The 14,791-nt window shown below is 46.0% G+C and overlaps 1 long non-coding RNA gene across 1 annotated transcript; it reads left to right on the top strand.

Annotated features, from left to right (window-relative positions):
- The first annotated feature begins 11,542 nt into the window (after positions 1–11,542).
- LOC307001719 lies at positions 11,543–12,822 on the top strand. The gene is made up of 3 exons (XR_013798306.1): positions 11,543–11,697; positions 12,318–12,394; positions 12,591–12,822. It is a non-coding gene; the product is annotated as an uncharacterized lncRNA (long non-coding RNA).
- The last annotated feature ends 1,969 nt before the right edge of the window (positions 12,823–14,791 follow it).

Raw genomic sequence — 14,791 nt, 5'->3', positions numbered from 1 at the left:
AAGAGCGCCGTCCTTCGGATGAGACGTTAAAGCGAGGTCCTGACTCTCTGTGGTCACTAAAAATCCCAGGATGTCTTTGGAAAGAGTAGGGGTGTAACCCCGGCATCCTGGCCAAATTTGCCCAGTGGCCTCTGTCCATCATGGTCTCCTAATCATCCTCCAATATATACTAATTGGCTTCATAACTCTGTCTCCTCTCCACCAGTAAGCTGGTGTGTGGTGGGTGTTCTGGCGCAATATGGCTGCCGTCGCATCATCCAGGTGGATGCTGCACATTGGTGGTGGTTGAGGAGATTCCCCCCTTCTATGTAAAGCGCTTTGAGTGTCCAGAAAGGCGCTATATAAATGTAATGAATTATTATTATTATTATTAGGTGTGTTCTGTTTCACCTCAGAGAGGCTGTTGAGAAAAATGCAGAAATAGGCAAGTGAACACTGCTATCATTTGTGGGAGGTTTCCAATTCCCATATAGGATGAACCGTTGCAAGGAATGAATGGATCAGAACACTAGATCTGAAATGGGGGTACCATCAGCTAAACCCCACGGTTGAGAGACATCACATCTTTTGCCATTCACAATTGCAAAGGTTTAAAAGACTGGTATTTGGAGTTTCTTCAGCAAGTGAGCAGTACCATCACGGTATAGCCACTGTTCTAGCTGCCATCGCAGGAATAGAGAACTGCCTGTGTAAAGCAATATTAAATACGTGTTTGTCAAACCACTGAAAAATTAGCTATTAACTATCCAGCCAAATCTGAATGATAAAAAAAACTATTATAGTACTATTATATATATATATATATATATATATATATATATATATATATATATATATATATATATATATAATAATTGTAGTTATTGTATGGGATAGAATGGTTTGGAATAGATGTAAATATATGTCACTTATTAGCTGTACTCTTTTGGAAGTTCAGAGTAACAGATCTCTGTTCTTGTCTTCAGGTAGAACATTCTGATGAACCAGACATTAATGACGTACAGTATAAACAAAATTCGGTAACACTTTACAATAAGGTTCATTAGTTAACATTAGTTAACTACATTAGTTAACGTTAACTAATAATGAACTGCACTTATACAGCATTTATTCATCTTTGTTAATGTTAATTTCAACATTTACTAATACTTTATTAAAATCTTGTTAACATGAGTTAATGCACTGTGAACTAACATGAACAAACAATGAACAGCTTTATTCATATTAACTAACATTAACAAAGATTCATAAATACTGTAACAAATGTTTTGTTCATGTTAGTTAATACATTAAATAATGTTTAATAAATGAACCTTATTGTAAAGTGTTACCCAAAATTCAACAAACATTTGTAAAATAGTGGGTAAATATGTACTTACTCTTTCTAAATTCTGTCTGTGTTGCTGCATGCCTTCCTAGTGCGAGTTCCAGTTGATGGTGAGAGTGAGCTTCATTCCTTACAAAAAAGTTGAAAACTATTATTATCATATATTTTACCGAGTACTATTCCAGTACCTGCATTACTGATGAGCATTAGCATTAGGGTTGGGTATCGGCAGTGGTGGACAGTAACGAAGTAAATGTAATTCGTTACTGTAATTAAGTAGTTTTTTTGTGTATCTGTACTTTACTGAAGTATTTAAATTTGGGAAGACTTTTACTTTAACTCCACTACATTTCAAAGTCAAATATCTTACTTTTTACTATACTACATTTTCAAAATCAGTTGTTCCTTTTTATATAGTGGATAAAAACTTCAAACGAGCCAACAATCACAATACAGCGCACGCTTTGATTTGAACTTGCCTTGGCGGTATCTATTAAGCGCGAACCAGATTGCGACCATACGGTTGCGACACAGTGATCTCGCCGCCGCGCAGTGACATGATTCGTGTAGCTCTCAATAGTTCCAAACAAATCGCGTTGCCAATGATTTTAAGCGGGGCAGAGAGCCGCAGCTATTATTGCAGCAAATATCGGTCAATATTGACGCATAATGTACATTGCGTTTTACATTGACACTTAAATTACTTGCATATAATAGCATGTTTTCTTCTTCTGGGGAGTAGCAGAAACACTGCATTAATACGTTTTTGTGTTTAATTTTGGAGGGAAATTGGCTGCTCCCATAATATAGAATATATATATAAATGTGTGTGTGTGTGTGTGTGTGTGTGTGTGTGTGTGTTTGTGTGTGTATTTAATGGCGTTGTGCAGGTTTATGTGACTATATCATAACATTAGGATTTTAATAACTATGACCAGACGCTCGAGAAAAATATACAGTAAATACTGTAAATGTATTAAACCTTATGGAACAGTCCCCTTCCCTCCAAAATTAAATGCACAAAAAATATTTTCAATTCAAATATATATATTGGCACACCAATCTATTAATAAAATGACATTAATTAGTCAAATATATATATATATATATATATATATATATATATATATATATATATATATAATGACTAATTTTTATTAATGACATTAAAGGAAATTATATAAAGGAAATATATATATATATATACCGTATATATATATATATATATATATATATATATATATATATATATATATATATATATATATGACTAATTAATGTCATTTTATTAATAGATTGGTGTGCCAAGGGTGACATTACAGTCTTCACGTAGACTGAGTTAAGTAAGAGTCTTGTGACAAAAATTATAATAGGACATTATAGCCATAAAAAAATCATAGTACTTGGGTACTTAAGTACATTTGAAGGCAAATACTTTTGTACTTTTACTCAAGTGAATGTTTAAAGGCAGCACTTTTACTTTTACTTGAGTAATATTTTACCTTGAGTATCTTTACTTTAACTCAAGTATATGGTATGTGTACTTCGTCCACCTCTGGGTGTCGGTTGGGTTTTATCCGATACCAGTACCTGTATTTTTTAAACTGTTCCGGTGCTTAAACGGTTCTTGAACCGGTACTTAAGAAAACGAAACTGCACACACTTTGTCAAAAAATAATACCCTTTTATTTACAGGGCCAAACTGGACACAATATTAACTTAAATATTTAAATATTTTCTGATTTCTGATTAAATAAAAAATTGCGCCGTTTAATAGGCTATTGATGTAAAACACTTAAGTTAAGATCAACATTTTGTCTTCACATATTATGACTTTTACTTTAAACAGAGACATATCTGACACTGAGCATAAATATTGAACATATAAAGAAGTGTTGGAACTTTGTTAAAACATTTTGCACACGTTGTCACACTCTGTTTAATGGCAACGGTGTTTGCTAGCCTACTTGATATGCAAGATTTGCAGTTGGCATTAAAATAGGCCTACTAGACTTACCCGAAGAGGAACGGCTGCTGTTATCATCATCTGTGATGTCGTGACCCGATCACACTAAATGCGTCTCTATAACACGCAGTGTGTTTATCGTGTAATTTATACGCGAAAAGTTTTTACGTGCATAGGATACACATGGGTTGGTTAGGGTAGGTTTAGTAGTGGTGTGGGGTGTGTGTGTGTTACACGTTTGGGTAGAATTAGTGGTGTGGGATGTGTGTGTGTTACACGCAATGAAGTGTGTAGGCTAAAAAACTGCGTATCCACGCAAAAATTGCACGATAAACACACTGCGTGCTATAGAGACACTGGCAGCCTGCTTGAACTTTCGTCAAGCGTGTCAGAGGTTCTGGGTTCTAATCCGCATTCGTACTGTTTTTTTTCCTCATCAAAACCGATTATGCTCATCAGTGGTTGTATATCAAGCAGGGACACGTTTGTGTGCATTATATTTTGTGATTTCACCGGAACAAATAGAGAGTCTCCGCAATCGGCGCGCGTCCGAGTGAAGACAGTGCGGTGTGCGCGAGGTGAAAACACTGTATCCGCGCCACTGATCGCAACAGCAACGAGCACTTTGATCACTTGATTTAAAAAACACATTTCAGCGCTAGATCGTCTCTTATTTAACAAACGAACAAAATGAATGCTCTGCTGGTTAACTGGACATGTTTTATTTATATGTATTGGATCATTCGTGCCGCAAGATGTTTTACAGGGGGCGGTAAAACAAATTTTTATTTACCGTTTATGTCGGAACCGGTTCCCTATTGGCACCGAGTTTCGGTACCCAACCCTAATTAGCATGCTGATAACAAAGCAAACATATGTAACATTATCAACCAACCTCCAAATATAAGTAATAAAGTCATACAGGCTCATATTGTATTATCACTAAACAAAATTGAACTAAAATCTGTAAAATAGTGGGTAAATATTTACGTACTCTTTCTGATTTCCTGTGTTGCTGCGTGCCCTCCGAGTAGCAGGTGAAGGTAGTGAAGCTGCTGCTACATTCCTTTAAAAAGTTGAAAACTATTATTACATAAATATTTCAAAGTATAGTACTATTAGCCTATATGAATAACTGATGTGAATAATGGTAGATGAGTGCTTTGCGTGTCAATATGCCATTACCGGAGATAGCAAACCGCAAACACTAACACATGTGCGCGCTTCATCAAATCATTTACACATTTCAGCACATATACAAAAGATATTTGCGAGCTCACGCTTCTTTGATAATGAGGCAGCATAAACACTATAGTCAAAATATTATCTAAACATACATAATATTTTTTTAATATCATTTTACATATCATATAGCATATAGCCGGCTAGACCATTTAAATTTAACTAAAACCTGCCTATTAAGACATATTTTATATTTCAATACTCTGAATATTAGTAGATGGCAAGTCTGGAAATCGTCTAACCAGTAAAATATGTACATGTTTATAAAAAATTGCTTGTCAACTAATTTAAGTTAAACTAAAAGACTTACTCTTCCGAAATTGTATCCACGGCTGGATCAAGTCGCACTTCAAAATACAAACGTTCATCGTCGGAGTCCCGCTGCTCTTCTTCTGAGGAAAATGTGAACTCTTCATCACTATCCAGGACGAGCTGAAGAGCTTCCTCGCCGGTGTAGCGTGCTATCTTCCGAACGTGCAGGAAAGTGAATGAATGATGAAAATTGCTGCTTTTAAGGCATTTGCCTGGGGGCGTTTATCTATTTCGATAATGAGCTAAGAAAGGATAAACTGAACTTTTCTTTAGTTTCATACAGATTACATTCCAAGAGAATAGCTGTTTTAAATGTGAATTGTTTTATTTAAAAGTAGACATTTAAATCTTTTGTCACAGGTCGGAGCGGACGACGTGAGCACCGCCCCTCCCTTGATCTCCACCTCGGGGAGGTTCCCAGGGATACCCCAGACGACCAGACAGAACGAGGACACTGGAATGGAAGTTTAAAATACAGCTCTTTATTAATTTACTTAAAATAGGGGAGGGGGAGGTGAAGGGGCTAAAATCCAGGGGGACTGGAGGGTGAGGACGCCGCCTCGGAGCCCGCTGTCTCCGTCACGGGAGAACCTCAGATAAGTCGTCTCGTTCGTTGACTCAATGTCTGGCTTCAATGTCCTTCTATTTGCTGACTCGTCTCTCCTCTTTCCCAGGTCGCACTCCTTGCCTCAGGCGTGGTTCGGCGGCTCCCTTGAGGGATGGGTCAGTGGTCCGGCGGTATAAAGGTAAGTACCTCCTGGACCTTCACGCCACGGCGCGCTCCTTCTCCTGGGCACAGAGATATAACAAAGAAGTACTGGGGTCAGGGGTGACAGGGTTACCTCTTGTCTCGGGCGTGGTTCGGCGGCTTCCTTTAGGGATGGGTCAGTGGTCTGGCGGTATAACGGTAAACAACTCCAGGGCATCCGCTGGATCGGGGTCAACACTGGGACTTTCGTTTGGTATACAGGTAAGTATAACTTTGCTCACTGGATATCACTCACAGACTTCGTAGGCACGGTACATCCGTTTCTCTCCTCGGCTCGGGCTCTGTGATAGCGATGGCTCGGGGCTTGAACACGGCTTAAATATATGGGCCAGCCGCTCCGCCAGCTTCGGGATCCTTATCCTCCCCAGAGAGGGGGTCGGTCTGGAAAGTGGTCTTTGTGACGACACGCACACAACACAGCACCACACGGCAAATTCCAAGTGTACACTCTCACAGTCAAGACACTGACTCACCCACGGCACTCCACCCACAGGCGTGATCTGCTCGCTTTTTTTCTTATCAGTGCAAAAGAGATTCAAAATACTTTGTTGGTTTTGATCTTACATTTAAGTGTTTTACATCATTCGATCCAGTTAAGTTTCTATTTTTTTGTGTATACTCACAATAAAAACAAAGTGTTGTGTCTTTCGCCAAATAAAGAAAAATAAACATGATGCGAGTTCTGCCTTCTCTCTGTCAGGGAAGTCCATTCTGAAACGTGTCCGAAAATGAACTGTAACTCAGCGAATACTTGTCACTCAGGAACGAGAGATTTGTCTTTATGAAGCTAGAATTCTCTTCTTTTAAATGAAGTCATTTATATTAAAAAACACATATTCTTAGTTTATGTAATCCGTTTGAAACCAAGGAGAGGCGCAGTTTTTCGTTCTCTCTTCATTATTTTTAATGAGCTGATGCCGCCACGCCCCCCGGCGCTATTCACATGCTAATAGTTGAGGTGATCTATACGCATTGCACACGCCCTCCGATCAATGCCATGATGAAAACACGCAGTTCCCTTTCGTTGTCACTTCGAGTTACGTCGAATGACGACGAATGGGGTTCGCTTAGAAGCCTATCCTCTTCGAATATTAATAAAACGAGCCAATGGCAAGCAAATGCCATGGGTCTGCTGAATTTGCATAGCGTAACTCCGCCCCACAGTGTGGGTATATAAGGAAGTGAGCCGGCAACATGCAGATATGTTTTCGCTTTCGGAGCCAAGTTTATCCTTCACTCCACAAGCCATCCTGAGTATCATCTCTTTATTCCTCTTCGAGACGAGCTTCCCTCCAGGTGTTGGTGTGACAGCGAGTTCCAGCGAGTGCACATTCCCTGCGATCTGAGCAGTGATCTGCCAGTGTGTGTGTGTTCTCTCCCTGGTCGCTTCAGCATCTGCGGGGATCTTCCTTCTCTCTAAAAGAGTCCCCTCATCCACACCCCGATCTACCAGCTCTAGTGCAAATAGAGCTGGTACTTCGGCTGGTGGCCAGGGTGACCTGAGGGTGACGGTGTGGCAACAACAACCGACGATTCGTCCTCGGGCCACATCCACCTCTCAAGTGCCGCAACCCGCGAGCCGACCAGATGATGCGCTCGATCAGTCCCGGCCAACGGTCGGTGGCGGACCGGGCGCGCCGTCTGGCGCTCCTAATGACGATGCTATGTCGATCACAGCATCACAAGGTGGGCAGGAGTCCTCGGGAGATGAGGGGTCGGCTGTGCTGCCGCCTTCGGGCGCGTCAGCATTGCCCGATCCTGATCCCGAGCTGACGGCCATGCTTTCCCGGGCAGCCGCGAGCATCGGGCTAGAGTGCAATCCACCACCCTGCCCCGAGCGCTCGCGTCTGGACGATTGGTTTTTGGGGGCGGCCGCCGATTCACGTCGGCGTCCGACTCCAATGCCTTTCTTCCCGGATGTGCATGAGGAGGTCTCGAGGTCCTGGAAGGCACCCTTGTCTTCCCGTGATCGCTCGGCGACCTCCTCCGCCTTTCCTCCTCTCGATCAGGCGGCTGTTTACGGGTACACTGGGGTACCTATGGTTGAACGTTCTGTTGCGATGCAACTGTGTCCTCAGAGCGCTTCTTCCCGTGGTGATCCTAAGCACCCCTCCAAAGCCTGTAGGTTTTCGTCGACCCTGGTGGCGAAGACCTATAGAGCTGCGGGGCAGGCAGCCGCCTCACTGCATGCCATGGCCACTCTGCAGGTCTACCAGGCCCAGATGCTCAGGGACATGCACGAGGGGAGGACTGACCCAGGGCTCTTCAATGAGCTGCGTGCCGCCACTGACCTCGCTCTCCGGGCGACGAAAGTGACCGCACGCTCCCTGGGCCAGGTGATGTCCACTAGTGTGGTCCAGGAGAGACACCTCTGGCTCAACCTGGCCGATATGAGGGACGCTGAGCGGACTCGTCTGCTCGACGCCCCCATATCCCAGGCTGGCCTCTTCGGCGGAGCGGTTGAAGATTTTGCCCAACAGTTTTCAACCGCCCAGAAGCAGACTAAGGCTATCAAACACATTCTGCCCCGACGGCCCGCTGCTGCCTCCACCCAGCCGTCGGTTCAGACGCCTCAGCCTGCTCGCCGCCGAGGGCACCCTCCCGCGGCTCCCGCCCCTCCCGCACGGCCCCAGCAGCAGCCTTCACCCGGGCCGCGTCGTGGAGGACGCCGCAGGCAGGCGCCACAGCCCTCTCCAGCCCCGCGCCCCGCTAAACGCCAGGCCAAGCGGCGCTCCTGAGATGGGCTGCTCAGAGATGGCAATCAGTTTTTCACAGGAGATGGTAGCAGGACCACTCCTTCCCCCGGTGGAGGGCCGGGGGAGAATCTTTTGTTCTCGAATCGACTCGGTCGCCATGTGCGCGCAGCTTACGGGCGAGCGCGCGCAGTCACTGCTGACTTGCCTGAGACAAATCCAGAGCAAGAGTGTGGTTCCACTGAAACTTTTTCAGAGGCTCCTGGGGCATATGGCATCTGCAGCCGCGGTAACGCCGCTTGGATTGCTTCATATGAGACCGCTTCAGCACTGGCTTCACGATCGAGTCCCGAGGTGGGCATGGCACCAGGGCAAGCTCCGAGTACCAGTTACTCCGACCTGCCGTCAGACCTTCTCCCCGTGGACGAACCTCAGCTTTCTACGGGCCGGAGTGCCCTTAGAACGAGTTTCCAGGCATGTTGTTGTGTCAACGGATGCCTCCTCCACGGGCTGGGGTGCCATGTGCAATGGACATGCTGCCGCGGGCTCCTGGACAGGACCCCACCGCCTATGGCATGTCAATTGCCTCGAGTTGCTGGCAGTACGTCTCGCTCTGCACCACTTCCGGGCGCTGCTCAAGAACCAGCACGTACTAGTCCGATCAGACAATACCGCGACAGTAGCGTACATCAACCGACAAGGTGGTCTACGCTCCCGCCGTATGTCGCAACTCGCCCGCCACCTCCTCTTATGGAGTCAGAAGCATCTGAGGTCGCTTCGAGCCATTTATATTCCGGGAGACCTGAACTGTGCAGCCGACGAGCTCTCACGGCTTCAGCCTCTTCCTGGAGAATGGAGACTCCATCCCCAGGCGGTCCAGCTGATTTGGGATCAGTTCGGGGACGCACAGGTAGACCTGTTTGCCTCCCACGACTCGTCCCACTGCGCCCAGTTTTACTCCCTGACCGAGGGCACGCTCGGCACGGACGCTCTGGCGCACAGCTGGCCCCGGGGCCTCCGCAAGTATGCGTTTCCCCCAGTGAGCCTTCTTGCACAGACCCTGTGCAAGATCAGGGAGGACGAGGAGCAGGTCATATTGGTTGCGCCGCACTGGCCCACCCGAACCTGGTTCTCCGAACTTGTACTCCTCGCGACAGCACCTCCCTGGCCAATTCCTCTGAGGAAGGACCTCCTTTCTCAGGGACGGGGCACCCTTTGGCACCCTCGTCCCGATCTCTGGAACCTCCACGTGTGGCTCCTGGACGGGACGAGGCAGGTTTGAGTACCCTACCACCAGCGGTGGTGGCTACCATCACTTCCGCTAGAGCGTCGTCCACTAGACATGCCTACGCGTTGAAGTGGAACCTCTTCGTCTCTTGGTGCTCTTCTCACTCAGAAGACCCCAGATCATGCCCGATCAGTGTCGTGCTTTCCTTCCTGCAGGATGGGTTGGAGCGAAGGCTGTCTCCCTCCACCCTGAAAGTATATGTTGCCGCTAGCGCCGCACATCACGACGCAGTTGATGGTAAGTCCGTGGGAAAGCACGACCTGGTCATCAGGTTCCTGAGAGGAGCGAGGAGACTACAGCCTCCTCGCCCTCCTCTCGTTCCCTCTTGGGACCTCTCAGTGGTACTAACTGCCCTGCAGAGTGCTCCCTTTGAGCCTCTGCAATCAGTGGAGCTTAAGTTCCTGTCAATTAAGACAGCGCTCCTGGTTGCTCTGGCCTCCATCAAGAGGGTAGGGGACCTGCACGCATTTTCTGTAGACGAAGCGTGCCTGGAATTCGGGCCGGCCTTTTCTCACGTGATCCTGAGACCCCGGCCTGGATATGTGCCCAAGGTTCCCACCACTCCCTTCCGGGACCAGGTGGTGAACCTGCAAGCGCTGCCCCTGGAGGAGGCAGACCCAGCCTTGGCATTGCTCTGTCCAGTACGCGCCCTCCGTGCTTACGTAGACAGAACGCAATGTTTCAGGACCTCAGACCAGCTCTTTGTCTGTTATGGTGGGAAGCTGAAGGGAAGGGCTCTCTCCAAGCAAAGGTTGTCTCACTGGATAGTGGACGCCATTGCTTTGGCTTACCAGCAGCAAGGTCGACCGTGCCCCCTTGGTGTGACGGCCCACTCCACCCGGAGTGTGGCCTCCTCTTGGGCTCTAGCGCATGGCGCCTCGCTAACAGACATCTGCAGAGCTGCAGGCTGGGCGACACCCAACACATTCGCTAGATTCTACAATCTCCGAGTGGAGCCAGTGTCCTCCCGAGTACTCGCTTCAACCAGCCGGTGCTAGGACCCGCTCAGGTGTCTTCGCTTGCTCGCCATTCCACTCCACGGACTGGATACGTGCGATATTCTCCTCAGGTGAGCCTGATAAGCCCTGAGTTCCTCCAGCGCTGTTGACGTCAACGCCAGAGTTATGCCTCCGGCAGCTTTCGCGTTGGCTAGGTGCCACCATGTGCATGGTTCCCCCGCTGGGCGACCCCCACGTGTGTATTTCCACTGTAAGCCTCCTTCGAGCATGTGTCTTTCCCTTGGCAAGCCAGTCTGCCACCCCTGGGGTTGAAATACTCCACCCTACGGGCTGGACACCCCAGTGTTCTCCGTATGCTCCCCCCTCCGGGTCATATGTGTTTTCTTAAATCCCCCCCCTTCGGGCGGGCACTGATTGCATATTTCCACTGTGATATGCTTCCCAGTGTACCTTGGTATTCCTGTGTTAAGTAGGAGTCCTTCGTCCGTGCTAGTCTCACGACAGGGAGCTCAGACTTACGCAGGGCACTGGAAGACAGCCGAGGTGGCGTGATTGGACTGGGAACCCCATTCGTCGTCATTCGACGTAACTCGAAGTGACAACGAAAGGGAACGTCTCGGTTACGGATGTAACCCTCGTTCCCTAAGTAGGGAACGGAGACGTTACGTCTTCCTGCCACTTCCGCTGTACCGCTGGAACAGCCTGAGTTCAGCTTGGCTCCTTCAGCGAAGAAACATATCTGCATGTTGCCGGCTCACTTCCTTATATACCCACACTGTGGGGCGGAGTTACGCTATGCAAATTCAGCAGACCCATGGCATTTGCTTGCCATTGGCTCGTTTTATTAATATTCGAAGAGGATAGGCTTCTAAGCGAACCCCATTCGTCGTCATTCGACGTAACGTCTCCGTTCCCTACTCAGGGAACGAGGGTTACATCCGTAACCGAGACGTTTCTCGTCATATTCACGGATAGTTCATCGCGTTTTGAGGATGGCACGCTTCCCCGGTAAAGTCGTCCTCCAGATGATTATGGACAGCGAGGAAGAATTCACCTTTTCCTCAGAGAAACGGTTGCATCTCAGACGGAGAACGGCTGCATTTTCAAGAGCGAATTGATCCCACAGAGGATACAAGTTCGAGTAAGTTGTTTAGTGTTTATATAATTCTTTTCTGATTAGGCTATATAGAACTCATGTGAATTTTCAGACTATATTTTGCTTAGTTTTGGTTAGCTTTTGACATCTTACAGGAAAGATTGCCTTACAATATCCCTAACATTCGTATATGGTCGTGTTTCAATGTGATATTACTCTCTAAACATATTTGTATTATATTTCAATCCGTTTTGATAAGCTTATGACACTGATTATCATGCTAAAAAATACTGACTTTTGCGAATATCTGCTTAGGTGTAAATATGATTTCGTGCAAATATATTTCAGCCTCCGGTAAAATGTGATACTGTCTAAATACTACACATTATATTTTTATATATAAATGTTCGGTTTTGGTTAGCCTATGACACACGCTAAAATATTGCCACAGATGATTGTGAATGCAGGTGTAAATGTTTGAAATGCTCTAAATGCGTGCGCAGATAATGGCCATCAACAGCTCGCGATCTATGGCCCATAAATAGATATTTCTCCGTCCTATGGCCCATTAACAGATATATAGACTACATGCATTGTGCGTCCATACCCATTAATCGCCCATCTTTGGATAATGTATGCTAACACAGTTGTTTTTATTTTTTTAGGAATGTGTTTGCATCACTCTCCTTCTCCAGCACCGCAGAGGACGCAGGTGTCGTTCAGTTCTCAATCGAGAATGATGGTAAGTGCACAGACGTAATATTTTACTCATGAAATGTAATTGTGTTTACAATATACATAATATACTCGTCATAATATACAAGTAGGGCTTACCTATTCTTGTGTGAAATTACAAAATCGGTTGTCTTTTTCTTAATCCATGGCCATAGTGATTGATAGCGATAATAATACAGTTTCTTTGATTGTGTTATCAACAGATGTGACAATGAACATGTCCAAGCACCGGTCCCGAAGAGAGCCATGGCAAACAAGCAACAGGTCCAAGTCCACCCTGTCATGGAAAACCGAGACTGATGTTGACATGGTTGCACAGACTGCGTGATTCCTGAGTAATATTCACAATATTACTGTTGTTTCTGTATTTTTTATCAAATAAATGCAGCCATCTTCCAAAAATATTAAAAATGGTAATGTGTCCAAACGTTTGACTGGTACTATGTGTTTATATATGTACGGTAGCACTGTGGTCTTGTGAGGCACAACATTTAGTTCCTCCACATAGAGGAATTACAATAAAAACAGATTAAAAAACAAAACCTTAGAATCTCTTCTCATTCTCAGATTCTCCTCTCTGCCTCACAGCACCTTGATGGGGGCATTAGCCATTGGGGGAGTGTCTATTGTCTCCCCTCATTCATATTCATGGCCATCAACACCCCTACGCATAAAGCAGTACTGGCACAAAAACTGACTTGCAAAGTTTAAATCATTATATTGTTGTTTTGTGAAAGAGTGATCAGAATGATTTTCACATCATTTTGTAGTAAACATTCTAGCCTACAAGAATGGTAACTCAAAAGTCTTGTGCCAAACTATTCAGTATGAGTTATATGAGCTCATTGCAGTGACAAATTTTCCCCCAAAACTTACTAACCACGCATAATATTTTTTTTCTATAAAATGCAAACATGTAACTTCCATTTTGCTCACATATTATTGTAGCAGAGTTTGTGCTGCAATACAGCATAATTATGTGTTGGCCAAAGGTATGTTGTAAGTAGCTGAAATAAGCACAAATGTCAGGGCATGTCAAAACCTCTCAAGGGCCCCAAAAACCCCTCAGACCCCAGGGGGTTAAGGTCCAGAGACCACTTTTTCCACGTCGTTTATCTCGGGGGGGGGGGGGGGGGGGGGAAGGACCAGCAAGGGAGAACGTCGCTGCCGCACCGTCTTTCCTTTTCACTGTCGCTGGCTCGCCCACGCTCACTCTACGCAGTGGGGCCTAGATCCAACTTCACAAAGCTCACAGATGATACACTTCCGATGAATTTTCTACTGCATAAGTTTCTCAGGGTACTCACGCATCGATCAACCCGTGTGCTCGTCTTGTTCCCTCTTGCAGTGCTCCGCTCGCGTCCTGGCCGCTGTGCTCTCTCTCCCAAAGGGATTCTTGGATCCTTGATCGCTCAGTCCACAATATTCACCAGGCGTTGCCCTTCGTGTTTTGCACAGATGCCCAGATCCTCTCGCCGCGACGGCTGAAAGCGGTTACCACCACGCTTGGCCTGAACCCGACCCGGAACCCACAGCCGCGGCGGTGCGCGACCGCCGCAACAACCCGCCGTAACAACTTGCCGTCCCAACTTCCCGCGCCAACTGATTTCTGGAAGCCCTCCTTATACTCCTCCTGCTTCCCCTTCATCCAATCCGGGGATCGCGCTGCTCATTGCCGCACCTGCCGCCGATTAACCCTGATGTTGGAGCCGGGAAGGGAAACCGGAAGTGGTGGTGTTTGATCCGGGCGGAACCAATCTCTGCCACTATGGTTCCGCCCCAGGAGAAGTCACCCCGTGACACTTTCTTTAGACATATGTTTCATGTTTGAGTGATAAGTATTAGCTGAGTTTCAGTTTATGCTCCAGACTTGTTTCAGAAAGATTTTTGCGGAGAGTGAGCTGAAAGCGCACCCTGTTTAAAGGTGCTCTAATCGATCTCGGTTGGCGTAACCTCTTGTTGATGTTTGAATTATTATCAAACAAAACTGAGGCTAGCTAGACCCTCCCTCCTCCTCATCCACGCAATAACCCCCCAAACCCCACCCCACATCATTCTTGTCGGTTATTGGCGTTATGTTTCGTGATGCGGGTCGCTCTGTTTATTGCTCAGTTTGTTTTTGCTGCTGTTTGTGGAGCTTGGGCTTTACAGTGTGTTCAGGGGACAGGCAGCTAGCGGATAGTGAGGAGATGTTGCGGTATGTAAAAAAAAAAAGTTTTGGCCTAAAAAAACGCGCGAGATCGCTTAGAGCACCTTTAATTTATTTATTTTACAAAAACACAAGGTTTTGATGTTAATGTGAGTGTACACAAATAATAGAAGACCCTCTATAGTTTATAATCATGTATTGATGTTATTTATATGACCATAAATGACAAAGTATTTTAAGTCTATGTTGCTGCTA

Source organism: Phoxinus phoxinus, assembly GCF_949152265.1.
Source record: "Phoxinus phoxinus genome assembly, chromosome: 7".
In the NCBI taxonomy this organism is placed as follows: domain Eukaryota; kingdom Metazoa; phylum Chordata; class Actinopteri; order Cypriniformes; family Leuciscidae; genus Phoxinus; species Phoxinus phoxinus.
The sequence above is the reverse complement of the archived record's forward strand: the minus strand, read 5'-3'. Positions and strand labels throughout refer to the sequence as shown.